The sequence below is a fragment of the Taudactylus pleione genome, unplaced genomic scaffold (genome assembly GCF_031769625.1).
Source record: "Taudactylus pleione unplaced genomic scaffold, aTauple2 ptg000092l, whole genome shotgun sequence".
NCBI lineage: Eukaryota > Metazoa > Chordata > Amphibia > Anura > Myobatrachidae > Taudactylus > Taudactylus pleione.
In genome coordinates, this window is record NW_028284494.1 from 17,064,794 (window position 1) to 17,078,504 (window position 13,711).

A 13,711-nucleotide genomic window follows, 5' to 3' on the forward strand; every position below is an offset into this window, starting at 1 on the left:
CATTAGGGGATGGCTTGATCTTGTAGCTGTTCCTTTATGTAGTCTTCCTTCCTAGAAACAAGTCTAAACTGGCTAGTTTACATTACATTACAGAGTACATTTCAATGCCTACCTCTCTATGATTCATATTTTGGGAACACACGATGCGTCTTCCTCGTTGTCAGAACCGGAAGCCTGCAAAGAAACAGAGCATCAGTTTGATACTAAACATCGAGTGTTTACATTGTTCTATACCTTAGATATCAAATACATGCATTTTGTATTCTAACTTATATCTTTAATATAAACCATATTGTGCAGGAACCTTTTATAAGTGTAAATATATGTATATGATTGTAGTTGCTAATGTGTGTCTGTATTTAAAACTAAGTGAATGCTCAACAATGTGTATATACCTCAGTAAGCTCACATGCCTCCAAGGGTACTTAAATAAGTATATATACAATTATCAATGTGTGTATATTTATGATTATATGTAAATATGTGTCTATGTTTGTGCGTTTATGTAATTCCGTGTATTTTGTGATGAATTAATATATTTTATCCATTTTTGACATATTTTAAAACTACAGTGCGAGGTGTAAATGGGAGTCCACTTCTTATTTCTAAACAGGGGGGAAGAGAGAGCCACGGCTGCTTGAAGGTGCCACATTCTAATTAACTAATTCAATGGTTTTCCTCTACCTATTCAGTCTAAATGCCAGTTCCTTTAGACCAGACTAGTATTGAACAAAGAGGCACCCAATTGCCAATGACTTGCAGGTTCTTGACAATAACCCTTCATTTTACATTTAGATTGCTTACTTTGAGCATACTGGTTTCTGTACATTTTTAATTAGTTTTGTTACAGGCAAATGGTATTAGTATGTAAAGTTTCTACAAACACCCACAGACACAAAGACCTGTTTTTCCAGGCTCTGATCAAACCCTATAGCGATACCAAATAATTGCGCTGACACAGAATCGTCAGATCAAAATTACAAGTGATCATATCCAATTATTTGGTTTCGACACGCCCCTCACCGCGTCATCAGCAGCGTCCGTAACCACACCATCAGCAGACCATACAGGGATGGCAGGGGAAAGTAACCATGGCAATGGCAATAACAAATGATGCAATCAGCATCGACGGCGCCGTCACTGTGTCAGGTGAACATATATTGCCATAGTAACAACATAACCCTAGCTATAGACACGAACTGTGTCAGCGGAGTGAAAAAATAGTTTTTATAGTGATCAATATAGTGTCTGTCTGGCGCCACTCATCCCTACAACCAACATAGAGAGGGAAATGGATAAACCAAACAAAACAATCATATAACAATAAAGAATAATCACAGTAACAGCACAAATAGATCCAAGATCCACAAGCATTTTGAAAATGAAAAATCACAGATAATAACAGCAATGAAAATTAAAAAAAAACAAAAATAAATATCAGAATAAAGAAGCAAACCAACATGCAATCAATAAAAAATTAGAATCACGGGGGCGTGGCTACGGAGAGCATGCTGTAACATGCATTTGGCTGAGCTCTCCAGACCACTATATCCTAACTATTTATCCTGATCGCTCCCCCGGGATTTAAAACCAGCGTGGGGCCAGCAGAAGGTGTGTTGAAGGCAGTGAGCGGTGTTTGTGGGGACAGGTCGGCTGACTTACCCGGCAAGAGGCTGCAGCAGTGAGACGGGGCCGGATCGCATGCAACGCTGGCGCCATCTTTTTCTGACTGAGCGGTGTCTGCACAGCGGCTCCTCAGAGTCGGGAGGGAACACATCCAGGCGGCCATCGGCAGAGTGGTGACACATCCTATGGCCTCCCAGCGTGGCAGATGGTGAGACTAACTCTCCTGACAGTGTGAGGGCTCAGTTCGGCTCTCCATACTGCAGGGCTGTGGGTGCCATAACCGCAGGGTGACTCATATGCGGCCCCAGTTCATAGTTCTGCACCCTGTCTCCTGGTGGCAGTTACTACCATTATAAACACAGTGCCTGTGTGTGCCTCATATATACAGGGCTGTATATATGGGTCCAAGCGCCCCTGGCAACGTAATGGACTGGCACCCTCATAATTTCGGAATTACACTATACAATAAATAAGTACTTATAATGTCTCCCCAGCAAGTCCCCTTCGGTCTACCCAGCCAGCCCACATGTTTCATCAGCCAGCACCTCCGTCTGTCTCTCCAGCCATCCCCATTCTGTCTCCCCAGCCATCCTACTTCTGTTTCCCCAGCTACCCCTTCTGTCTCCCCAGCTACCCCCCTTGGCCGGCGCCCCTGGCAAGTGCCATCCTGGCCAATGGGTAGATACGCCCCTGCATATATAGAATATTATAAAGCAGGATGAGGTGATACATATATTTATACCTGTATAATACAGTGCTCTGCCATATTCTACAATAAACAGCTCCTCCCATCTATATTCTCATGATGGGGAAGAATTCAGCTGCTGCAGCTAAACTGGAAAAGTTCTCCAGAGTACCTCCTGCCCAATCCACTTCTGCTACACAGGGAGACAAATCCTCTCCTACATCCCCTGCAGAAAAAGTAACCTCAGTTGAGCCATCTGATGCTGCGCTTCAACGTGTTCTTGAGGCGGTGATGGCTTGTGAGACTAGGTTGTCAGAGAAGATCGGGAAAGTACAGTCTGACCTCTCAATTATACACCATGACCTGCAGTGTGTGCGTGAGAGATAGTTGGTGAGGTGGAGACTCGCACTTCCAATTTGGAGGACAGAGTGTCACCTTTGAGCGTCCGCGTTGACTCTATGGATTCCCAGCTTGTCTCTATACAGAGGAAAATGTCCGACATGGAGGGACACCTAAGGCGTAATAATGTCCGTTTTGTGGGGTTGCCAGAGAAGGAGGAGGGAATCAATCCTGAAAAATTTCTGGAAAAATGGCTGTCTGACACATTCGGATCTACCTCTTTCTCATCTTATTTCACAATTGGGAGAGCTCATCGGGTGCCATCTAGACCCCTGCCACCTGGGGCGCTGCCACGTACTCTAATAGCGAAGTTCTTACACTTCCGTGACCAAGACTCTGTTCTTCAACTGGCCAGCACTAGCAGCCTCTTACAATGGAACGGGACTCGTGTCTCCGTATTTCCGTATTTTGCTGTGGAAGTACAAAAAGATAGGGCCCAATTTCTTCTGATTAAACGGCGGTTACGTGATCTTAATATTTCATACACCATGATATACCCATCCAAGCTTCGTGTCATTGCTGATGGTGAGACCAAATTCTTCACGACTCCAAGGGAAGCGGCACTGTGTCTGGACCGCCGCAGACCAGCCAGGGAAGCACTGGCTAATGATTGATATCCTGGTATCTTATTTTGAGTTTCACCAATTATATGTGGTTATAAGACTATTGTATAATGCACTCCCACTGCAGTGTCTATGGTTCATGCTATAACGATATTGATATGATGTTAACAAATCGTTATACTTACATAAGGGCCTGTTGCTGCTAACATTATATATCCACAGATTTATCCACAATTAGGTATTGTGTTTCCGTGATTGTATTATTCTGTCCCATATGGGTAAATTGATGGGTGTTTTCTTTCTTTTGTTCTCTGCTGGCTAGACGTTGGATGATATATACTATATTTTCTTTAAGATGTGTTTATATTCCCGAGGGAAAAACTCTGTGTTCGGAGGCCTCTATGTGTTTTGTTCTTTAGCCATTATATTTTTTGCTCCATCTATTGTTTGATAAGCAAGGTAATATACTCTGTATTGCCTAGTTTAGTTTTGTAGTGTAGGATAGGAGTGTTCAGGTACAAGGTATGCCTAGGTTGGGTCTGGTATACAGGGTGGGGGGTGTTATAGGGGATGGGCCCATGCTAGTTGTATGGGATAGTTTGTTTATTTTTTTTTTCATTTCAATAGTAGTGGTTTCTCTCTATTCTGTGTGGTGTCACATACTCATTCTTCATATGGTTTCATGGATGTTTAAATAGTTTTATAACTATTTGAAAGACAGCTTCACACATTATTAATGTTCTCACTTGGAACGTGAGTGGCTTGAACGATAAGGATAAGAGATCGCTTGTGCTCAGACAGGTAAAAAAATATGCTTCAGATATAATTTGTCTAACGGAGACTCATTTGACGGGTGGGAAATTGATGTCGTTAAAGAAGCCATGGATAGGATGGACATATCACTCCTCACATACTTCAGCATCATGAGGTGTGTCTATTCTAGTGCGGAAATCTGTCCAGTTCCTTCTGGAAAAGGTGCAGTGTGATGCATGGGGTAGATACGTGTTCTTAAAATGTTAAATTAATTCTATATCTTTATTATTATTGGCGGTATATATCCCACCACCGTACTCCCATGATGTTCTCAAAAAGGTCACCAAATTCTTGGCCATATTCCTGGGAACACCTGCTCTATGCGTGGGTGACTTTAATAACATATTAGACCCTCCGTTAGACAGACATAGAATGTCTGCTCCAGCTACACAAGGGAGGGGAACATGTTTCTCGAATATGGTTGGAGGAATGGGCGTAGTTGATGCCTGGAGGGTGAGGTATCCCTCTGCGAGACAATATTCCTGCTTCTCATACACACATTCAACATTTTCCAGGATTGATCTGGCTTTAGCTACACCAGATTTGTTGCCAAGAATCCAGAAGATAACATATGAGACCAGGGGGATTTCTGACCACTCCCCAATAACAATCAGTCTAGACTTAGAGGGTCAGAGGGGCTAACAATTTTGGAAATTTAATCAGTTTTGGCTGTCACGCATGGGCACTGGAGCGAAGTTGGAGGCGGAGTGGAAATAATTTTTTGAATTAAACAGTGGTACTGTATCTGTTGCAGTTTTATGGGACACCTTTAAGTAATTTCTCAGAGGCTCTCTTATTCGAAGAGTTGCTGGTTTGAAGTTTTCCTATAAAAAAGTTGCAATGGATTTGGAGGCTTCATGTAAATCCTTGGAGTTAGCCTATATTGCTGACGGTTCAGAATTAAATAAAAAAGCAGGGTGGGATGCCCAAAATTTGTGGAAGGATTGTTTGATGGACAAGGCCCCAATATAAGTTTCTTTTTAATTCACACTTGCAATATGCATCAGGTGATAGACCCGATTCTTATCTAGCTAACTTGGCCGAATTGAACAAAAGTCACCCAATACAGTGATAAAATTAGTTGGGTCAGATAATGTTGAATATGTGCGCACCCCAGATATTGTGGAGGAATTTGTTAAATATTACCGTGACTTTTACAAATCTAGGTTGGTCCATTCCCAACTGGAGGTGCGTGAATTTCTGTCTGCTGTATCACTCCCGAGGCAAGGGATTCTCTTGACTCCCTATTGACATTAGAGGAAGTAGAGGTGGCCCTAAAATCATTCCCAAATGGTAAAGCCCCTGGCTTAGATGGGGTCCCCCTGGAGTTATACAAAAAACATAAAAAAACATTTGTACCTCAACTATTGGAGCTATTTAATCAAATTTATGTAAACAATATGTTGCCAAATTCTATGTCTGAGGCACTGATAGTTGTCTTACCTAAATCAGGTAAAGATCTTACCAGGAGTGAATCATACAGACCTATATCTCTTCTCACTACAGATGTAAAAATGCTTGCAAAAATATTAGCCTCCAGGATTAACCGGGTCATAACCCAATTGATTCACCCTGATCAGACAGGCTTTATGCCCGGTAAGTCCACGGCAATAAATTTATGGCGGTTATTCAAACACTTACAGATAAAACATGGGGACCCACAAACCTCTATTATCGTGTCACTGGATGCTGCCAAGGCATTCGATTCGATTGAATGGGTATTTCTCTGGGAGACTATGGAATGTTTTGGTATTGGCCCGGATTTTATTAAGTGGATAAAGCTTTTATATACGGACCCTGTGGTGAGGATGTCGGTGAACGGATTTATTTCCACATCCTTTTCTCTGTATAGGGGAATAAGGCAGGGATGTCCGCTGTCACCCGTCCTGTTTGCTATGGCCATTGAGCCCTTGGCTTGCATGATTAGAACTCACGCTGACATACATGGGTTTCAGCTAAGATCAAGGGTAGATAAAATTGCGCTGTATGCGGATGACATACTACTTTTTGTCATGCACTTTGATACCTCTATGCCTAAGGCTCTAGAGGTTATTGATTTATTTGGAAAATATTCTGGTTTATTAATTCATTGGGATAAATCATGTATCCTTCCCTTCAGGGGGACCTGCCCTGACGTTCCTGTTATAAATCTTCCTTTAAAATGGGTGAATTCATTTAAATATTTAGGAATATGGATCTCTAATACCCCTCAACAATATTTGTCACTGAACTTACTGCCACAAATTGCTTATCTTAAGTCTCGTGTCCCAATATGGAGTAGACTGCCACTAACTTTAACGGGAAGAGTGAACCTTGTTAAAATGGTTCTCCAACCTAAAATCCTGTACATTCTTTATCACTCTTTGGTGTATATCCCTCAGAATTTTTTTAAACAGATTGATGGCCTTTTATCCTCTCTACTCTGGGCCAACAAAAGAGTCAGGATCAAATTAGATACTTTAACTAGGCCTCGTGATTCTGGTGGCCTGGCATTACCCTTTTTAAAATTGTATTATTTTACTGCACAATTGACACATGTATGGGAATGGATTAATAACAAAACTGATAATTCCTTGCCTTCCCTTGCCCTGGCTCACTACAAGACAGGCCTATCTCCACTGCGACTATTGCTGAGTTATAAAATACATATAGTTAATATGCCCTTAATTAGGCAGGCCATCACTATTTGGAGACTGGTTTCACACCTATTACAAGCGGAGGGCATAGATCCAGATACTCCTCTTGCTCATGCTAATTGTCTCAGGGAGCTCTCTGCTCTTCAGGTTGGTGAGGCCTGGGGCCAGTGGGGTATAGTGTCTATTGGGCAGATATTTCAGGCAGAAACGTTAAAGTCCTTTCACCAGTTGGGTCTAGAGTTTGACGTCCCCAACCATTTCTTCTTTAGATACCTCCAGCTTAGACATGCCATCAATGCCCAGTTCTCTGAAGTTCCTCTATTTCTACAGGAGTCTCCCATTAAAACTTTATTGCAATCTGCTGGTTCTGGCACTTAATATCTGGGATTTACTCTAACTAGTTGAACAAGCATCATAAGTCTGAGTTATTATCTTTAAAACTGCAATGGGAAAATGATATTGGAGTAATGGAGGAGGAAGATTGGACAGAAGCTCTTGTCAGCCCACGTTTTGCTACCTTGTCCATTAGATACCAGCAGATACAATACTTTATAATACACAGAGTATAATGACACCCGCCCGATTAATGAGAATAGGGGGCAGGACGGACACAAAATGTCCTAAATGTAACTCATCTGAGGGGAACTTTTGGCATTTAATATGGTCATGTCTTCTGGTGAATTCCTTTTGGCAGGGGGTACTCCGTGTTATTATCGCTACGGGTATACCTCAAGATATCCTTACCCCTACGACATGCATTTTGGCTGTGAGTAATGCAGACACAATCGATAAAGATGCCATACGATACACTACTAATCTCTGTACGCTTGCCAAAGTCTGTATAGCAAGGGAGTGGATGGCGACTTCCGGGCCAAACCTGGAAACATGGTTATCCTTGGTTGGGGTGGTTGCTGCACATGAAAAGTATGTTTATACCGCCAGAAACGCAGTGCAGAAATACTATGCTACCTGGGAAAGATGGCTCGATTCTCCACATAGTTGCTCAAGGATGGCTGTGCCTAACCTGTTCAATGCTTAGTTCCAAGGAGTTACGTTATCAAAATACACGAATATTGATGTGTGAAAAGGCATCGCCATATACTTATATGTCAATCTAATATACTTGCTGTTTGCAATTCATGTGAAGGAAGGAATATAATACATTTGTTATTTAAATGTTAGTTTTTTTATTGTATTATTTACAATGTTTCTAAAATGTACATTTAGTAAGCATTTAAAAATCAATAAAAAAATTATTGGATTAAAAAAAAAATTAGAATCACACTCGTCGTGTTCTATATTAACGGATAGTTAATTTCCACTTCATCATAGAAAAACACTGTATTCATTAAGGCCAGCTGGACTCAAGGTACCTAAGTTGTAAATATGTTCACTCTCCTTTTGCAGCAATTTTTGCCCCGATACCCCCCTCTTTTGAGGGGTCTGATTTGGTCAAAGGGCATGAATCAAAAAACATTAATGCAGTGTCCATATTTAACAAAATGCCTTGCTACTGGTGGTGTGCTTTTATCTACTAAGGTCAATGCCTTCTTTATCAAGGAGCGATGCATCGCTATGCGTTCTTTAAGCATGCATGTTGTTTTCCCGGCATATAGCTTGTGGCAGGGGCACATGATCAGATACACGATGAATCTGCTTTCACATGTCATCCAATGGCGAAGTCAAAATATGCAGCCATTAGCTGGATGTACAAAATTATCCCCGGTTACAAGGTACCGACAGTAAACACATCTGCCACACTGGAAGGAACCAGGTCTTAAAGTAAGCCAATTGTCTGTGATTGCCACAGGGCTTACGTCTGCATTAGTTATCTGGTCTCTAAGGTTGCTGCTGCGTTTATAGGCAAAAAGGGGTTTATTACAACAAGAGTCCTTTAGCACCAGATCCGTACTAATCACATGCCAGTGTTTTAATATTGATTCTCTCATTCTATGTGAGGAAATTGAGTATGTAGTTGGAAACACCATACGATCCAGTTTCGAATTGACCTTACTAGAATGAAGAAGGGTTTCCGTATATAGTCGTAGTAATCTTTGGATTGCTTCATCCACTTCCATATGACAATATCCTCGTTGAACAAAGTCCGCACCCATTTTTTTTTAAAGCCAATGGTAACTTGTTCCTATCAGAGGTAATTTGAGTCACCCTCAATAGCTGAGAAAACAGTAAGCCCCGTTTAAGAGGTCTAGGATGAACACTCTCTGCGAGCAACACCGAATTTAGATCCGTTGGCTTCTTGAAGATCTCGGTTTCAAAACAATCATCGTGGATGATATAGTCACATCCAAAAAACTGATTGCATGTGGGCTGCTACTGTAAGTGACCTTGATGGTGCTGGTCAAATTATTCAAAAAAGAAACAAATTCAAACAAGGATGTTTCATCACCAGCCCAAACAAAAAAAATATCATCAATAAAGCGTGAATAAAGTGCAATATACTGTGAAAATAATCTGTTGCTTAAAATGTGTGATAACTAATAAATGTGCATATATAAATTAGCATAACTTGGTGCCATGTTTGACCCCATAGCGGTGCCTTGTAACTGTTAATAAAACAAATTTTCAAATAAGAAATAATTTTTGTGCAAAATGATATCAATCAACAAAAGAAAAAATTTAGTCGGTGGTCCTACGTAACTATGGTTGTCAGAAAACATCTTCCTGATAGCTACTAAGCCTTCCTCATTATTAATGTTACTATATAAGCTGACAATGTCCATCGTCACCAATAAACAACCAGTGGGCGGGGTACCAAAACCTTTAAGTTTATGTAAAAAGTCTGTTGTGTCTTTTAAGATGCATGAGATATTATTACCACTGGCTGAAGAAAGAAGTCAACAATTTGAGAGAGCGTTTGGCATAACGACCCCCGGGAAGAAATAATCGGTCTGCCCGGGGGTCTGACCAAGGATTTGTGCACTTTCAGGAGGATATAGAATAAGGGAATAACTGGGTATTCCTGAGAAAGGAATTTAGCTGTCTGCTCGTCAATCCAGTTATTGGAAAGACCTATATTGATTATAGAATCAATTTCTTGTTTGAATGCAGAGGTGGGGTCAAACATCAATTTTTTGTAACATGAGGGATCAGACAACTGCCTATTGACCTCATCTAAATAATCACTTCTATCCATCACCACTGTTCCCCCGCCTTTGTCGGCGGGACAGATAATGATGGAAGTATTCTCCTTAAGGTTTTTAATGGCCTTGCCCTCATCCCTAGACATGTTATGAAAATACATCTTCTGCTTTTTCATAAAAGGAATGATATCTTGTCTTACCAACCTCATAAAGGTGTCAATAGATGGGTTGGTATAGGGGGGATCAAATGTACTAGGAACATGAAACTTACTTTTCTTATATTGATCATTGGGGTTTTTTGAAAAATAAACTTTCAATTTAAGTTTTCTGAAAAATTTATAAAGTTCAATCTCGCAATCGAATGGTCTCTGTGTGTTTGCACAAAAGAGAGGCCCTTTGAAAGGACTGTCATCTCAATAGGAGTCAAAGTTTGCTTAGAAATATTATAAGCTGTTATCTCATCCAGCCCATTTGTATCACTTCCTTTCCAAGGTCTATTCCTCTTTCTGCCCCTTCTACCCTCCCTTTTTTGATTCTGGTTCTGGCCAGTGTACCCACCTTCAAAAAATGTTGGCTCCTGGGCCCTGAATGGTCAGAGTCTGATGTCTGGGAGTCAATATCTGTGTATGACCTCTCAACTCTCCTTTTACCAGCCTGACCAGTGTTCCACTGGTGTTTACCACCCTGGAAGAAAACCCAGGGGTACACCCTTAGATCTTTGTAATCCTCCTTCACCTTTCTACACTTATTTTTCTTGAAGGTGAGTAAATCAGTTTTAAATGTTGTTATATTATTCTCTAACTTACCCAACCAATCACATGTATCATCCAATTTAAGTACATCAAGCCTTTTCTTTTCACAAATGTCAATCTCTTTCTCTATATTAGCAATATCAGTGTTAACCTGCTGAATGACCAGCACCATCAAATCAAGACTATATTGGTTGAGAATGTGACACCACTGTTTACAAAAGTCTTTATTATTCCGTCCAATCGTTGGTTGATTTTTTAATACGAAAGGCTCTGGGAATTATTTTTTCTTTATGATATTGAGATAAAGTAAGACAATGTAAATTCAGTTCAACTTGTCTTCTTTTCAATTTGATTTAATCCGAAAATATTTAATTAGGACTGTCAACATCAAAATTTAATGAGTCAGTGTTAGTAAATAGGAGTTTGGTGATATCTTTTTCAAGGAACCTCTTAGTGCCACCTAGATCACCCCCATCCAAATCCATGTTGTTTTAGTAAAGAATCTCCACAAATAACACCCCAAAAATATATATACTCTTCATGTCTGTACCCTATATTTATAGGGATCAGTCATTATTGTCCGCTATTTTTGAAGTTGGAAAATGGAAAATAACAGTGCTGTGAAACACCTGAAACTTGTGGTGGATTAAAAAGGTTTATATGATAACTATAAAATAGTGTATGGTTATGAATAAAGATGAATGAAATATGTATATACATGTATAGACATATAAAAAAATGATGGATGAAAAAATGTTAACCATTAAATATGAATATGTATATGTGTGAATGAAGAATGATAATACAGCTATGTCAGTCAAAATGAGACCTATTTATTAGTATAAAATGAATAATAAAAAAACAAGACAGACATCATTGGCCAATGATAATACATGGAAAATATACAATATAAGATATAAATGTAAAAAAATATATATATTAAAAATTAAAAATATAACAATTTAATATTTTAATATTTTATATAACAATATAACATAAAAAATACATATATATGTCTCCAACTTATGTCAATCAATGAGAAAAAGTTATGCATTTGAAAGCACCACAATGTTAGGAAAAAGCCTGGTATTGCCTGAATACCTGGGTCATGTAGTTTGGAGTTAACCCGATATGATCTATGCAGCTAGGCAAAAGCTTGAGACAGGCTCCATGCACTGCTAGCACAAAAATGGGGTCTGCTGTGCCGCACGGTATCTGGCACACTGATCAGTGCAGTGCTCAGTCCAAGTGTGTGAGTCTGGGCACTGTCTGTGGTAGCCTGCGGCAGTGTGGCTCCACCTGATGAGAGGCAGCACTCTACCTCACTCCATCCTGCACCAAGCCAGGTGACCGAGTGCAGTGAGTGGGTGAACCTGAGTGAGGCTGCTGTAGACAAGGCTGGATATAGGATAGTCTCACAGTGGTGACTGCTGAAGCATAGAACTCCCTGATGCGTTTCTTCCCATACGAGATTTTGTCAGAGGGGTGTGTGTTGTTTGTTCTTAATTTTATACTAATAAATAGGTCTAATTTTGACTGACATAGCTGTATTATCATTGTTTATTCACACATATACATATTCATATTTAATTGTTAAAAAATTTTATTTTTGATTATCATCCATTATTTTTTTTTATATTTCTATACAGGTATATACACTAATTTATTTAATTCATCTTTATTCATAACCATAAACTACTTTATAGTTATCATATAACCCTTATTAATCCACCACAAGTTTCAGGTGTTTCACAGCGCTGTTATCTTCCATTTTCTTGTTTTTTTCTATGGTTGGCTACCCATGACAGCAGCGTGAGACACCTAGTACCACACTGAGTGGTTGTAAAATTTGTGGTCGTTCTTTGCAGCGCCGGTGGCTTGAAAACATTTTTTATATTTTTTTTAAAGTTGGTCTACATTAATATTAATGTTGATATTATAATAATTAATTTCAGGGCTAGATATCACACCAATGCTGCTGTTATTAATATTGGATACATGAGATCTATAGTAGTAATGTCTCTCCATATAGGGTTAGTATTATTGTTACTAGGGAGGTCATATATGCATAAGGGAATACCCATCATGTGCATATTTATCATACTGCATATTTATCATAATACATTATTTTCATATATGTATTCACATATTTATTTAAATAAAAAATAACATTTCTTCCCCTACTAGAATATATTCATAGTAAGAATTAAAATACTAACATTATTATTAAAAGTATTACAATGATTAAAATATTAAACATGCTGTTGGTATGCTGACATAATGATGTATGTTATAGGTTGGTTCTTTGCTTCTGATCAATTATAATATAATATTTATAATATTATCTGTGTTTCCTCTCTCTTCCCTCTATTTGCATGTCATTAGAATGGTATACTTGCAGTGAGGATATACAAACAATAAATAATTGGGTACTTTTTAGATGGTGTCTCTGAGTTCCTCCTTCTAATTTTCAGGCTATTAATAAAATCATCAGTAATGAACTTGCTGTAAATAAATAAATTAAATTAAATAATTTAAAAGTTTTTTATATACTCTCTTTTACTTCACTATGAGTTAACTAAAAACATATGGAATTTAATCAAAATCCTCTCTCTAAAAATGATACGAGTTAGTATTTATTAATTATTTAAATAAAATATAATATGATTAATATGTATGTTATTTTGAATGTATATTTATTATTTAGACAACTGATGGCTAAATCTGATTAATTAACTGCCCAATCACTCTTGTTTCTGTGTTATTTAAATCGGATAATGGATAGAGGGGAGCATTCTAGCATGAAAAAGACTGCAGAGGTAGCCGAAACGCATTGCTGCTCCTACCTTAGGAATACCGGAGATTTGATCCCTGTTCAGCCGCCACCTTTGACTATCACCTGGCAACCGGGAAGTGACTGCTACAAAGCCCTTCACCTGTTACAGTTTTCATACTGCCGGGTTATTGTGGAGACGGGAGATGACCACGACTAGTACGCTGACCGCCAGTCCTACCTGCTATATTGTCTCACACCACTATAACCACCTAGAGACGAGTGCCGCACATCCGCTATTTCAGTTCACTACATCAGGCCGTCTCCCTCTGCAGCGCCCAGGACATTTACAGGTACAACATT